Here is a 15,820-nt window from a genome sequence, read left to right on the forward strand (position 1 = left end):
TGCTCAACATTGCTCATTATTAGAGAAATACAAATCAAAACTACAATGAGATATCACCTCACACTGGTCAGAATGGCCATCATCAAAGTCTATAAAGAATAAATGCTGAAGATGGTGTGGAGAAAAGGGAATGCTCTTGCACTGGTGAGAATGTAAATTGATACAGCTGTTATGGAAGATGGTATGGAGATTCCTTAAAAACTAGGAATAAAAGTACCATATTACTCAGCAATCCCACTCCTAGGCATGTACCCTGAGGAAGCCAAAATTGGAAAAGACACATGTATCCGTTTGTTGATTGAAGCACTATTTACAATAGCTAGAACATGGAGGCAACCTAGATGTCCATCGACAGAAGAATGGATAAGAAAGTTGTGGTGCATATACACAATGGAATATTACTCAGGCATAAAATGGAGTGCATTTGAGTCAGTTCCAATGAGGCGGATGAAACTGGAGCCTATTATAGAGAGAGATGTGAGTCAGAAAGAGAAAGATAAATATCATATTCTAACTCATGTATAAGGAATCTAGAAAAATGGTACTGTAGAATTTACATACAGGGCAGCAATGGAGAAACAGATATAGAGAATAGACTTATGGACATGGGGAGGGAGAGGAGAGGGTGAGATGTATGGAAAGAGTCACATGGAAACTAACTTTACCATATGTAAAATAGATAGCCAAAGAGAATTTACTGTATGGTTAAGGAGCTCAAACAGGGGCTTTATATCAACCTAGAGGGGTGGGATGGGGAGAGAGATGGGAGGGAGGTTCAGAAGGGATGGGGATACATGTATACCTATGCCTGATTCATGTTGAGGATTGACAGAAAACAACAAAATTCTATAAAGCAATTATCTTTCAGTTAAAAAATAAATTAAAAAACTTGGATTATCTGCTCATTTCCGGCTTCACCTATTTTAAACATGTCTGTGGCCAAATTATAATTCTGAGCCAAGCAAATATTGTGGTGGAAAGGTCATTCTGCAGAAATAATAATATTTTAACTTTCTCTTCTTTGGGTGAGTTAATGCCGTGATGTGGATACCTTTCCCATTTAGATAAGAGAAGATAAAAAAATTGTATTGCAATTTTAATATTTCCTTTGTCACTTTGAATAAAATCCATTAATGCTTGGGCTTTACAAAGATGTTCTACGTGAACAAAAAATACAGCCAGGTTATTAACTGAATGTAATTGCCTGGTGATAACAGACTCTTTGAGTCTCTATTTGACACTATTTCACTTGAAAAAGGCTATCAATTAGGACCCCACAGTTAAAGCAAGTGGGGAAATTATGCACAGACACTTTTAACAAAAAGGTGACGCTTGCATAAAATAGTACATGTCATTTTCAGAATACCAAACTCCTACTGTAGCATTGTTTAAACAAGAAAAAACATAGTGCTTTTTTTTTTTTTAATGTGTCCCCAAGTGCCAAAAGACATCAGCCCACTGAGCACTCAAGTGCCAAAAGACATGAGATAGCTAAGTATGCCTGGGCCTCAAATGCTGTATAGAATATGTATCAACAAAGTCGGTTTCCCTTTATCCTGAATCTGCTTAAGTAATTCAGATGAGGCCAATAAAATAAAGTGTGTGTTTATGTGTGTATGTCTGTTCTAAGGGTTCTTAGTAATGAAGCATAATAATTAGAACACTGAAAGTATTATTGGCTTTGTAAATCAGATATTTAATTTTGAAGTCTCGAATCCAGAGTATATTATGTTCATAGAAGTCATTCATATTTGGAGAAATTCATGGAAAGACACTGACTCTGGTAGAAACCTAGGCCCAGACTATTAGCTCTATGGAATGCCTTTTTAAAAGTTTTGAGAGATTTGTCTTTTACCAGCACTTTTATAAACACGTAATAAACATTATATTCTGAATTTAGGCAAGTCTTTCTAAGTATGAGTTTTCTTTTTTATAAACATGTAAGGGTATGTGAGGGGAGACATTCTGAGTCCTACTCAATGTGATTCTTCCTCTTTGCTCTTGTTCCCCCCCAACCCCTATGAAACAGGGCACTTAATCTGACCATCCCAATGGGCAAGAACCATATTCAATAGACACAGTATATGTTTAGAGATCAGCTTGAGGTTATCATTTCCCTCCAACTGTGCCATGTCCTTATTTATTGTTGCTTTTTTATAACCAGGCATCCGGCTCATCTTTGGATGAACTGTGATGTGATCCATGCCTTCATTGTTTTGGGGTCTCTGTGCCACTCTCTCCCTTACAATCAGATTACTTAGTTGACCCCTGAACTGTTTCTCTGAGGCAGACCTGGCATTAATCTTTCTTCTCTCCATCCCACTGAGTAACACACAGTGAAGGCCACTCCTTCATCATGTGCCGTTTTTAACCCTCCTAGGGTCAGACCATGAAAAACAAATCCAAGAATTCTTATCTTGGGCAAGGTTAACAAAAAGAAAGATCTTAATAAATATTTTACATGTAAAATTGGTAGTTTTATCAAGCCATAAAAATTAAATGGGCAACATATCCAGGCAGTAGTTTGAGATACATTTTATTCTAAAATCATTTTATGTTATTCTTTCCTTTTCAAATCTAATTTTGGATTGACACAACACCTTCATTTTCTTTATAAGAGAGATAATAGGGTCTGTAGTTTTGCAGCTGAACAGTTTTAGACTTGATCACAAAGGAAATTATCTTCTGGAGATGTCTAGAAGAACACATCAGGGTCTTGTAGGGAAGAGCCCTCAATCCAAAGGGGGTTAGCAGCAGCTTCCTGAGCTGATGATGGAAGCTGATAAGGGAGCTTAGAAGTGTAAACCATGACAGTCTGCCTATGTGAGAAGGAGCACCCCTTCTTCTTTTCCCAAAAGCCTCTGCAGGGATGCTCAGCCCACACTTAGGAGCAGGATGATCTATGACCTCCATATGCCTTTAACATTCAATCCATCCAACCGCATATCCTGCTATTCCCCCAACATCACACTGGAACCGTCGGTTGTCCCTTTGCCATGCTTCTGCATTCTTGCCTCATCTTTGCTGCAGGTCTCCATCTATTTACCCAAAACTTTTCTTATAGAAATTTATTTACTGATTTACTTGGGGTATTTGTTGCTGTGCATGGGCTTTCTCTAGCTGCAGTGTTCGGGGGCTACTCTTTAGTTGGTGGTGCAGGGGCTTCTCACTGTGGTAGCTTCTCTTGTTGCAGAGTGAGGGCTCTAGGTGCATGGGCTTCAGTGGTTGCTGGGCATGGACTTAGTTGCCCTGCAGCATGTGAAATCTTCCCAGACCAGGGATCGAACCCGTGTCCCAGACCTGTCCCTCCCCTGTATTGACAGGCAGGTTCTCAACCACTGGACTGCTAGGGAAGTCCAACCCAAAGCTTTTTGATACTTAAGCATACCGTTTCATCTCCCCTCCTCCACAGATCCTTTCCAAAACTGTGCATTCCACCTTGACCATCTTGTCTCTGAATTCCCATAACACTTGTTCCATGTATTTGACACACAATAACATCTCTTCTCATTCTGCCTCCTGGCAGAGTTGCTGGAAGGTAATGCAAACTTACACACCTATACAGCTCATCTTCTCTGTCAGCAAAGAAACTCCTTGAGTCCTTCAAATGAGTGCCTAGAATACAGCTCCACTATAGCCTGAGACTATTGCTAGTAATTTTATTTCTGTGATTCCGAACAACATGTTTCCAACTGTTTGAGATAGGCCATCTTTAGTATTTATTTCAAACATGTGACAGTCAGGCACAGACTCTCACAGTCAACATAGGAGCCGAACTGATGCATGCCTGTTTATTATGCACTGAGAGAATATAATTCTTTAAATACTAACAATAAGAATTAACAGTTATTGAAAGAGATCCTGGGCTAAGCTGTGACCCATTTTTAGGATGAGTAATCTGAAGCTTAATAAACTTTAAGTCATTTCTCTAAGTCATACAAATAAGGAGGAGGCAGGACTTGAACCCAGGTCAGACTTTCTTCAAAGTATTTGCTTCTCCTTAAAAACAGTTCTCTAGGGCATAAACGTGTTGTTGAGACACAGGACACCAGATCTCCTGCTGACACTCAATCCACTAAATCTGTCTAAAATTCAAGGTGATTTTTTACACTGCTGGCTGTTACTTACTAGTGGCTGCATAGACAGCTATCATTAACCCACTTTTGAACATGAGGAAACTAAATGATCAAATAGCCACAGAATATGCCTACTCGGACTTTTCAATCTGAGATGAAATCTTTCTATGACTCTATGCAGTTTTTCCAAAAAATTGATGTACTTCATGTATGTCAAAAGCCTTTTCCAACCCTGCTTACCCTGACCTAATAACTGCCTCTTAATCCCCAAAAGATTAGTCAGATATCTTTTTCATTATGTAATTTTTCCTGAACACTTGCTCTACAAAGAAAGTGTCTTATTTATTTTGTATTGTCAGCATACAGCGATTCCATAATAAGTTTCTTGGGTTAAAAATGATCCTGTAATTTCAACTCTGTGTACTTATTTAAAGTTCATATTTCTTTTTACTTATTTATTTTTGTGGCAAAGTCTTTTCTTAGTCACAGCTTTCAAGTTTAGATGAGGGCTGATTTTCCCCTTTAAACATTACTAACATTTTATTCAGGGATATTTTTCCCTCAGTGAGAAACAGTAGAAATTGGCAGCATACCAAGTAGTCTGATTCAGCAAGAATGCACCTGGCAAACTCCAGTAATTTCGTTTCATCCTTTAAGGTTTTTTGCTGTGAAAGCTATCATGGGTCACATAGTAGCTGGAGACAGGGTGCTCATGCAAATTTGATTTTAGTTCTTAACTGTCTTATATCAACTATGTTGATTCTTTTCGTCCGTATAGAAGCCATATGTGTCTCTTGGCTAAATGAGTCACGCAAGCAAGACTTTTAATTATCTTCCTGTATGCATTCCTCTCTTTGTAGAATTAAAAATTAAGCCTACACATAGTTGATTTTAAATATAGAAACACTTTTAAATACAGGGTTAAGTTCCATAAGAGACTGAGCTCTAAAATACATTTATACAGGTATATTCTAAAAGTCAAAACCCTAAAATGTATTATCTGTCATTACTGTATACAGTAGTTCAAATATTTTCACCAGCTTTTGGCTAATATATAAGAGTGAGCTATAAGTCCTCAAAATAATCAACAGTAAACTAAAATGTATTGGGTTCCTGCAGTGTCCCAACAATTAGGCTACATTTTTTATATTTTTATACATTTCACTGTCAAAATAATTCATTATAGTAGATATGATATTCATATTACCGATAGAGAAGCAGAAGTTAAGATTAACTTCTTAAAATCTTGCATTTTCTGAGTAATCAAGTATGTTGGACTCTTGAATCTTTGCTTTATGCCCTCAGTGTGTTATAGAAAATGTGATACAGTTGTGAGACTGAAAATTTTTTGTTTCATGAGCATAAAGACTGTGACTCTGAGATTCATCTTTTTTTTGGAAATATGATCCTTAAAATGGTCACATAAAATAGTGATAAACACCATCCCTTGGAATCCCATTCTTTCTTTGCTGGAAGAAGTGCAAATTCAGTTAAAGACTCTTAGTGAGCAGCACCACCAGTAGTGCTGAAAATGACAATATGTGTGACACAGAATAAGATGAATGAAACCACAGCCTCAACAAGACAAAAGACTGCTAATAGTTCTTAACATTTCCAAACAGAAGTTAAGTATGGAATGGTGGCTTAAAAGTTAAACCTTTCAAGGTTAGTTTTTTTTTTTTTTTTTAATGTGTATAAGAGTGATGGTAACATTTGGAGGGATTTAATGTTATCTAAAAGAGCAAGTAACTCCTTGTTATGGGGAAGAAAGGATTTATTTCTGGCCAATGGGAAAGAATGTTGATCTATATTTTGGTATTATACTACTGAAGAAAAAAGTGTCAGCTGATCAAATTTTGAATAAGCAAGCCAATCTTTGGTTTATGGTCCTTAAAAAAATGTGCCCAATAATGCCATAACTAATAAAGTTATTCTTAAGTTTTATCAATATGAATTGAAAACTTCCATGCCAAAAAATACATTGACTTCCAAAATCTTTTTTATAAGAAAAAACTTAAACTGAATATAATTTGTTGCTGTTTTATTAAGGAAACCTCCATTTACTTAATGTAACTTCCCTTATGAAACTTTATGCTTTTAAATAGATCCTATGTAAAAGTAATATAGAATGTGAAATGTCTAAAAATAAAAATTTGATATAAATTTTACACCAAGGATTAACAATGTGAAGGATGATAAAATGCCATTTATTAAAATTACTAGTCACAAACCTGAATTCCATGCTGTTTTTATTTTAACAGTTAGCATTACCTAACTTTGGCTTGTGACAGTTGACATGAAGATAGAAATTATCACAACTGTAATGTTGTCCTTGAGTTTAGGCTGAACCTATACCATAACAGGATTAACCCTCCTTTCTTGTATTGCCCATATGTCTAGATTACAGTTTTTCAGATAAGCTCACAGATGGTTACATAGGACCTAACTGGCAAAGGACGGGATATAACTCTTATGTGGGGTTTAAAAACTCTTCAGTTCTGCTCCTTTGTTCTATGTGATTGTTGTTATCCTTGTATAATCCAGCAGTGACTGTAATAGTGCCTTAATCATAACAAGAATTTAGAAATTTATTCAAGAAATGATACCAGAGCAGCCTATAACCTGACATACTATGCAGAATGGTTTAAAATATGCTTTAACAGAGCTAGGTAAACAAATGTATATCTGACATCTGAGCTCATAGCCACCTTAACTTCATTTTTGTCTAAACAAATCACTTTTATACTTAATGGGGAGCCAACCAGCTTGAACTTAAGAAAGAATAACAGGTTTTGACGGAAAAATCTATCAGATTTCTTTCAACAGAAAAGAGATGTTAGATAGGAAACTTCTTTATATCTTGCCTTAAAGGAACAGGAGAATGATTTTACAGGTTTTAGGAGTCCTCTGTGGCTCCTTTGCCTGTGTGTGAAAGGGCTTTCTTGGTGGCTCAGGTAGTAAAGAATCCGCTTGCAATGCAGGAGATCCTGGGTTTGATCCCCGGATCGGAAAGGTTCCCTGGAGAAGGCAATGGCAACCTACTCCAGTATTCTTGCCTAGAGAATTCCATGGACAGAGGAGCCTGGTAGGCTACAGTCCATGGGGTCACAAAGAGTCAGATACGACTTTGCCTGTGTGTACTGAACTGTAACTTCCTCCAATTTTAAAGGAAAACTGGAGAAGGAAATGGCAACCCACTCCAGTGTTCTTGCCTGGAGAATCCCAGGGATGGGGGAGCCTGGTGGGCTGCCGTCTGTGGGGTCGCACAGAGTCGGACACGACTGAAGCGACTTAGTAGTAGTAGTAATGTTTTTCTGGCTTGAAATTTTAATGTTGAAATAAAGGCTGTATACATTTTTATATGTTTATTAAATGTAAATTTTTTCTGGTTTAAAAGCAAGATAGAAAAACAAATTCATAGGTGAGAAGCTGAGTCTAATTTTAATGGGGGGGTCATATCTATGACATTGTTTTCATTAGTTAGAAAATATTCTGAATCAAAGTAGAATTTTTGATTCAGTGGCTACAGTGTCACAGGGATACCTCTCATAAAAATAAAACTGAGCATCAGATTTCCCACCATTCTTCCTCATATGGCGGGGTCTTTGTACTGGACCCAGAGTTATAGTGCAACAACATGGATAGAAAACGAGCCACAGGGTCTGGAAGACATGGACTTGGAGGTCCAGCCCAGTGTTCTGTAGCTGGCCAGTTCCAGAACATTTGTGAACCTTGTTTTATTTGTCTCCATAACATAATAGATAATAACCCTATTCCATGAAACCTACTGAGTTCAGTGGGCAGCACACAGAAGGAATTAAATAAGGGTGGCTATTTTTAAAACCTGTTGCAAAGTGGTCTTTTTATATAATGAGATCACCTTGCTGCACAGGCATTTCATACCTATGGCAGGTGTGAAAAGCATACAAAGGACTAACTTGGTCATTAGGTGAATTCTTAGTATGAATTCTTGTTCCCAGGTCTTGCCATATAAATAAATTTTTGTGTGAGTCTTTCTAATAGAATATTTATAAGTATAAAGTGAGCTTTATACTTGTATTTGGCATGTGTAGCTGGAAATAATTTCCAGAAAAACCTTTTGGGTCATCTCAAAGCTCAGTGATCTAAAGGGAAGGCAGATCTAATGGAAGCCATGATTGCCTATTGGTTAAGCAACATACATATAGTCAAATACTGAGTCAACTGTACTCTGCTTTCAAAGTAATATATGAACAGGCTTATAAATCTTTTAAATGTTATATAAATGTGTTATGCCACATGATACAAGATAAAACATCTGCTTTTCCAAGCAGAATAAGATGATTAAAATAATTCAATATGATAGATCCATGGTGCCCTTCATAAAATATTAAGAAAGTGAAAACAATAACAATAAGTTAATTATTGAGAACCTAATATAAATCATTAAACACACAGAAAAACTCTCAACAAATTATTGAACATAAGTGAAGGGGGCTTCCCTGGTAGCTCAAATGGTAAAGAATCTGCCTGCAATGAGGGAGACCTGGGTTCAACCCCAGTGTAAATCATTAAACACACAGAAAAACTCTCAGCAAGTTATTGAACATAACTTCACCTGAATTCTTAGCTTATCTGAAAAGAGGAAATCTGCATAGAATAATATTAGTTGACATTTGTGATCTACAAATAGCGAGGTTGTAAAGGTAACAATTCCGTAGAGGAGAAGCACTAACAGAACCAAGGTAACAACTACAAAATGGACAGTATTTAAGCTTTCCTATTCTACTTTTGTTTTGGCTGTGCCACACGGCACACAAGATCTTAGTTTCTCATCCAGGGGTCAAACTCGAGCCCCTGCATTGAAAGAGTAGAGTCTTAATCACTGGACCATGAGGGAAGTCCCTTTTCTATTATACATTTGAACTTTGCAGAACAACAGTCTCACAGCCAAAGGCATCATCTAAAACAAAAGAAAAATGTTAATGCACTTAAGCCAAAACATTAATAATGAAGTAGACAAATATAATTTCTTTATTGCCTTCATGAGTCAATATCAAATTTTGCTGTAACTTTAGCATGTATGTGCTCACGGAAACAGCTAATGTCTCATCTAGGAAACATTCTCCAACAGGGAATATGGCACAAGTACCCTGGAGGACATGCTGAATTTTAGATTAACTTATAATTGTCTGTTTTGCAGATAGATATATCTAATTTTGGATTTTAGCTCTCTCAAAATCATGTGTCAGAACAAAACGTAATCTTATGCATACATATAAACAGCCTGCTTGTGCTTTTGAATACATCATCCAGGCAGGAGTAAAGCTGTTAGTCAGAAGATGGGACCCTGAGACAGAGATGCTTTGAGTTCTAGTTGCGTGGTGAGAAGAGATATGTCAATGCAGAAGCGGTGATGTCAGAACACTGCAGGAACTCCTTTAGAGCTCTCTATTTTGGATCTCAAATGACAGGTCTATTGAACTTAAACTTTAATTGACATCGTGCAGTTTCTTTGAAACCACTCAGTTTAATGCCGGTCCTGAGAGGTAAGAAAGTAGAATAAGAAATGTTAGATTTAGGGAGGATGTTGCTATGGTCTGAATGTTTGTGGCCCCCAAAACTCACATGATGGAATTCTAATGCCCAGTGTGATGTATTAGGAGGTGGGGCCTTTGGGAGGTGATTGGGGCAGGAGAGTGGAACCCTCATGTGTGGGATTGTTGCTTAGTCACTCAGTTGTGTCCAGATGTTTTGTAACCCTATGGACTGTAGCCCACCAGGCTCCTCTGTCCATGGAATTCTCCAAGCAAGAATACTGGAGTGGGTTGCCATTTCCTTCTCCACATGAGTGGGATCACTGCCCTCTTAAGAGAGACCCCACATTGCTTCCAGCCCCATCTCAACCCATGAGGAGACAAAGAAGTTTGCCTTCCCCTGACCATGTGGGCACCTTCATTTTTGACTTCTATCTTCCAGAACTGTGACAAAATCACATTTTGTTATTGTTTATGAGCCGCCCAGTCCATGATCATTGTTACAGCAGGCTGAGCACATTAAGGCAGAAATGGAGGTGGAGCTGTTGAACGTATTTTCAGGAATGAAAGCAGAAAGAAAATGGGATGGAATATATTGATAATTGTGCTAGCTGGTCTTCCCTGCCCCCCAGGATAGAAACAAAAGCATGAAAAAAGGAAAAATGATTTATTTTTAATGATACTAATGCTTTATCAATTCACTCTTATTTATTTACTAAGTTTCACTTTAGATTGAAGAAAACTCTACTCATATTGTCACTAGAGTGTTTTGAACACTAAGATCTTTTTTTAATTGGAGGATGATTGCTCTACAAGGTTATGTTAGTTTCTGCTACACAACGTGAATCAGCTACATGTACGTGTGTCCCCTCCCTCTTGTGCCTCCCGTTTACCCCTATCCCACCCCTCTAGGTCGTCACAGAGCACTGAGCTGAGCTCTCTGTGTTATACAGCTGCTCCCCATTACCTAGCTATTTCACACATGGTAGCGTATATATGTCAACCCTACCCTTTCAATTTGTCCCACTCTCTTCTTCCCCCAGTGTGTCCATAATTCTGTTCTCTATGTTTGTGTCTCTTTTCCTGCCCTGCAAATAGGTTCATCAGTACCATTTTTCTAGATTCAGTGTATGTGTTAGTCACTCATTTGTGTCCAATTGTTTGAGACCCCCATGGACTGTAGCCCACCAGGCTTCTCTGTCCATGGGATTTCCCAGGCAAGAATACTGGAGTGGGTTGCTATTTCTTTCTCCAGGGGCTCTTTCTGACCCAGGGATTGAACTTGGGTCTCCTGCACTGCAGGCAGAGTCTTTACTGCCTGAGCCATGTATGATATTTGTTTTTCTCTTTCTGACTTAACTTCACTCTGTAAAACAGTCTCTAGGTTTATGCACCTCACTGACTCAAATTCATTCCTTTTTAAGCCTAAGAGTCCATTGTATATATGTGCTACAGCTTCTTTATCTATTCATTTGTAGATGGACATCTAGGTTGCTTCCGTGTACTGGCTATTGTAAATAGTACTGCTCTAAGCTATAAGTGCTGTGTCTTTTTGAATTGTGATTTTCTCAGGGTACCCAGTAGTGGGGTCGCTCGGTCCACTAACTAGACCTTAAGGGTTTCCAACACACATGCAGCAAAGGTAATTATGTGAGGTGATGGAAATGTTCAACTAACCTTATTGCAGTAATCATTTCACAACACATGTGTATCAAATCATTCACATTGCACACCTTAAAATTCCACAATGTTACATATCAATTAGATCTCAGTAAAATCTGGATATTTTTAAAAGTATCTTTTGATACAAGAAATATTTAAGTTTGTTTGATGTTGATAGTTTATGGTGAACAGATTCATGATCTCCGAAGAAGAAAATTTAGCGTTGGGACCAGAGACCAGGCTTGTCCATGCAGGGTTCTTGTGTGGCAGTTTTATTACAGTGAAAAGGGGCAGAGAAAACTTCTGACATAGACATCAGAAGAGGGAGGAGAGTGCCCCTCTCCCTAGTCTTTAGCAAGGGAATTGTATACTTTTTAATGTTATTACAATAAATCAAAAGAATGTCTCAAGTTTGTGAAAATTTTACCCAGACCCACTCCCACAATTTACATTTCAGAGTAACAGGATTAGAATTCAACAATAGAAAGATCCTACCAGACTCCCATAATTTACTTTCTAAGATATCAGGATTAGTCAGAAGGGTTTCAGGAAGGAGAAACTGTCCTCAAGCAGGATACGTTGTTGTTATATAATCCCTAGTATAGAGTTTAAACTGAGTTGTTTGTTGTGTAATCATCAATTCTGCCCTTAAAGGTTAAAAAAAAAAAAATTGTTTTATGTGACTAATACTAAGGAATGTAGAGAGAGAGAGAAAAAAAAAAGGTTTTTTGTTCCTCCTCCTTGGGAATTCCAGACCTCTGTCTCCTTGAGAACCCCAGACCCCTCTCTCCTTGGGGAATCCTGGACTTCTTATCGACCTGCCTAGGAACTGACTCTCTCAATGTTAAGGCTATATAGTTTGCATAAAGAAAATAAAACTAGGAAAGGAATCAGTGTAGTAAGGCTGATTCTGTAAGGTGGAGCAGGTGAGTTTTATAAAGATTAACAATGTCCTGTGTTCTAAGGAACATCCACAAGATATTCCTTCCTTTGGTTTGATCCAGATTACTTGAATTCTTTACTTTTTATAGTTCTGTTGTTCTCTATTTTTCTCTGCCTCCCTGAAAAATAATTTCTGTACGCTCAGTCATGGCAGAGTGTAATTTCCTTACAGATGGGAGCTTGTCTTCTGAAGAAATTAAAACACACTGAGCAGACTCTCACCCATAATAAAAAGCTACCAGAAGGTCTAACTGCAGTCACACAGACTTAGGGAAGTAGATGAAGCATTATTTCCTCTTTCCGCTTAGTATGTAAGAAACCAGAATAGTTTCTTGCTTCATGACTCTGAACATAAACATCCTTTTCCTTTACAAAAAAGAAGCCTATGAAGAAAAAAATTAAACATTGCTTTTCAAAACACTTTTTAGTGGTGGACATTTTATTAGTCTTGGGATGAATGTTTTTCTTCCCTTGAATTGGAAAACCACTCTTGGGGAATTTGAAAATAATTATTTCAATACAAGGGTGTAGAGCTCCTGAACTTGCATAATTTCCCATAAGAAAAATTAAATCAGGATTATGTAAGTAGATCACTACAAGTCCAGTTGGCCCTGAGGCAATGCCTGGGAAGAAGTAAAGATGCCTTCCCTGAGCCACAAAAACAGGCTGGCCTCAAGCTCTGCTCACTCCCAACAGTCTTACTTCAGTGATCATTTGGAATAAGACCACAAATACATAAACTATCCATGGTGTTGAAAAGACTTAAACATGAAAAGCAATAGACTATTTTACCAAAACCCAACCATAGAAATGAAAGGGAAGAAAATCACTGTATTAAAAGCAAGAGAGGTTGGATAATACCTAATCCATCTAAACTTGGCCTATAGTGGAGCCAAGTGATTCATGGAAGAAAACAAAATCAGCAGTGAGGCTAAGATTAATCGAATGAATAGCCTACATTCATCAAATTTTTCATATGGATGGTCATTTTTCCTTTCCCAAGACACCTCAGGAGGAATTATTAGAAGCCCTTTAGATTCCCTAGCCAAACTATAGTTCTTAGCCATGATATTTTCATGTTAGTACAAATAAGATAAACCATCAGCTAGCTTCTTCTCTCTCACTATTGTCTATACAGTATACTGATAGTTCCTGTCCAGCACTCAAATAGTATGGGATCTTACTCGTATTTGCATCTATTTTTTTCTCCCTTTCTGCCAACCCCCCACAAACTTCCCCACACTGACTCACTAAAACACCCAAACATCAGTGACTGTGTCTGACTCCTCTGTCCCCAGAGTATTCTTAAGTTAATAATGAAAAATTAGAACAGAAATTTATATGCATAGATGTTTATTGCAATGATATGGACAATATTTAAGTATTTGAAAGAAAAATGTTTAACAATAGAATAGCTTCCAATAATACATTCTTATCACCAGGGAAGCACATTCATACCTTCAGTTGAGTTCAGTTTAGTCGCTCAGTCGTGTCCGACTCTTTGCGACCCCATGAATTGCAGCACGCCAGACCTCCCTGTCCATCACCAACTCCCGGAGTTCACTCAAACTCATGTCCATTGAGTTTGCCATCCAGCCATCTCGTTCTCTGTTGTCCCCTTTTCCTCCTGCCCCTACTCCCTCCCAGCATCAGAGTCTTTTCCAATGAGTCAACTCTTCGCATGAGGTGGCCAAACTATTGGAGTTTCAGCTTTAGCATCAGTCCTTCCAATGAACACCCAGGACTGATCTCCTTTAGAATGGACTGGTTGGATCTCCTTGCAGTCCAAAGGACTCTCAAGAGTCTTCTCCAACACCACAGTTCAAAAGCATCAATTCTTTGGTGCTCAGCCTTCTTCACAGTCCAACTCTCACATCCATACCTTAGAATATTATAATCTAAAAATGGTGCAAAATATTTAAAAATAATTTTGGATAAAAAGGGTCAAATCTGCATAGATATAATTGTGGTTATACTATGTAATCATGTAGCTAGCATATAGATATATATTTAGTATATGCATAAGTCTGAGAGTGTTTGTGTGTGTCCAGAGAGAGGTTGTATAGAACAGACATTATATACATGAGTATGGACTTCAGAGTCTGGTTGCCTGAATGTGAATCCCAGATTTGTTACTTAATAAGCAAATTACTTAAGCTCTCTTTTCCTCAGTTTCATCCTTTTTGAAATGGGGGAAATAAATACACAGTTGATATTGAGATTAGATGGCTGAATTCTACTTGTTAATTTGCCAATTTGTGTCCGACTTTTTGTAACCCCATGGACTGCAGCACAGCAGGTTTCCCTGTCTCTTACTATTTCCTGGAGTTTGCTCAAACTCATGTCCTTTGAGTCAATGATGTTATCTAATCATCTCATTCTCTGTCATCCTCTTCTCCTGCCCTCAGTCTTTCCCAGCATCAGGGTCTTTCCAAATGAGTAAGTTCTTTGCATCCGGTGGCCAAAGTATTGCAGCTTCAGCTTCAGCATCAGTACTTCTATGCAGAATTCTACTTAGAGCAATGCATAACAGAGTAAATATGCAATTCTTAGCTCTTAGGATCATCCAAATACATACATACATTATAAATACACAAAATGAACCTATGCATACACATAGACACTTACAAAACTATGCAAAATCGAGCAAAATGTTATCAGTATTTCTGACTTTTGAGATTGTGAATAACTTTTGTTATTACATGTTTTTTCAATTTTCTGAGGTTTTCTGGAATGCGAAAATATGCTTTCATAATCAAAAACAATTTTTCATGGTCTTTAAGAACAGATGGATTGAGTTACACACATGTAGTACATATGCTTAAAATATAATAATGCATTAAAAATACAATACTGCTTGCAGCAATGCTCAGCATATAGGATGCCTTATAGAAACATGTATTAAGTTAATATAAATGGTAAATTGAGGAAATGGACATAGTTATTAGTCACTAGGGAATATTCAGCCCGAGGAATCTGCAAGAAAGGAAGTTAAAAATGGAACTGTAAAAGGTGAAATCACTCAGAAACTTAAGTATATGTTTGACAGGCAGCATCGAAGAAGCTTGTACAAAGTCAGAAAGTCTGTGACAAGAGAAAATAAGCTTCATGGCCAAATTTAGATTCCAGATAAGCTAGGGAAAATAAGATCAGAGTAAATGGGATAAATTTGTTTGAAAGAGGAAAAACTTTTACATGATCCTGGAATAAGGAATACAGGGTGGGGTGTCGGTATGTAAAAATTTGTATTTTAAAAAGCAAAAGTAGTCCCATTGTTAATTTTTGAGGGACCTGCATACTGTTTTCCATGGTGGCTTCACCAATTACACTCCCAGCAACAGTACTAAGTTTCCATTTCTCCACATTGTCGCCAGTGCTTATTATTTCTTGTCTTTTTGAAAACAGGCATTCTGACAGCAATGGGGTGCTATATCATTGTGGTTTTGATTTGCATTTCCTTGATAATCCAGCAATTCCACTCCTGGGTATCTATCCAGAGAAAATGAAAACAGTAATTCAAAAAGATCTATATGCCCTGACATTCATAGTGGCGTTATTTGCCATGGTCAAAATATGGAAACAACCTAAGTGTCTGTCAACAGATGAGTGGTAAAGATGTGAAAC

General features: G+C 37.6%; 1 protein-coding gene across 6 annotated transcripts in view; it reads right to left on the reverse strand.

Annotated features, from left to right (window-relative positions):
• Window positions 1-15,820, reverse strand: part of CCDC102B (coiled-coil domain containing 102B) — a 357,152-nt gene that overhangs the window by 49,920 nt on the left and 291,412 nt on the right. For 3 of the 6 annotated variants that reach the window (XR_011252448.1, XM_069569171.1, XM_069569166.1), the window contains one exon: window positions 13,533-14,706. The exons of 1 other annotated variant lie outside the window; for it this stretch is intronic. The gene's annotated coding sequence lies outside the window, so the exon portion shown is untranslated. Of the gene's footprint in view, window positions 1-13,532; window positions 15,173-15,820 lie in introns of those variants that run through there. 2 more of the 6 variants (XM_069569170.1, XM_069569167.1) reach the window with 1 other exon arrangement.

The sequence above is a fragment of the Ovis canadensis genome, chromosome 23, assembly GCF_042477335.2.
Source record: "Ovis canadensis isolate MfBH-ARS-UI-01 breed Bighorn chromosome 23, ARS-UI_OviCan_v2, whole genome shotgun sequence".
NCBI lineage: Eukaryota > Metazoa > Chordata > Mammalia > Artiodactyla > Bovidae > Ovis > Ovis canadensis.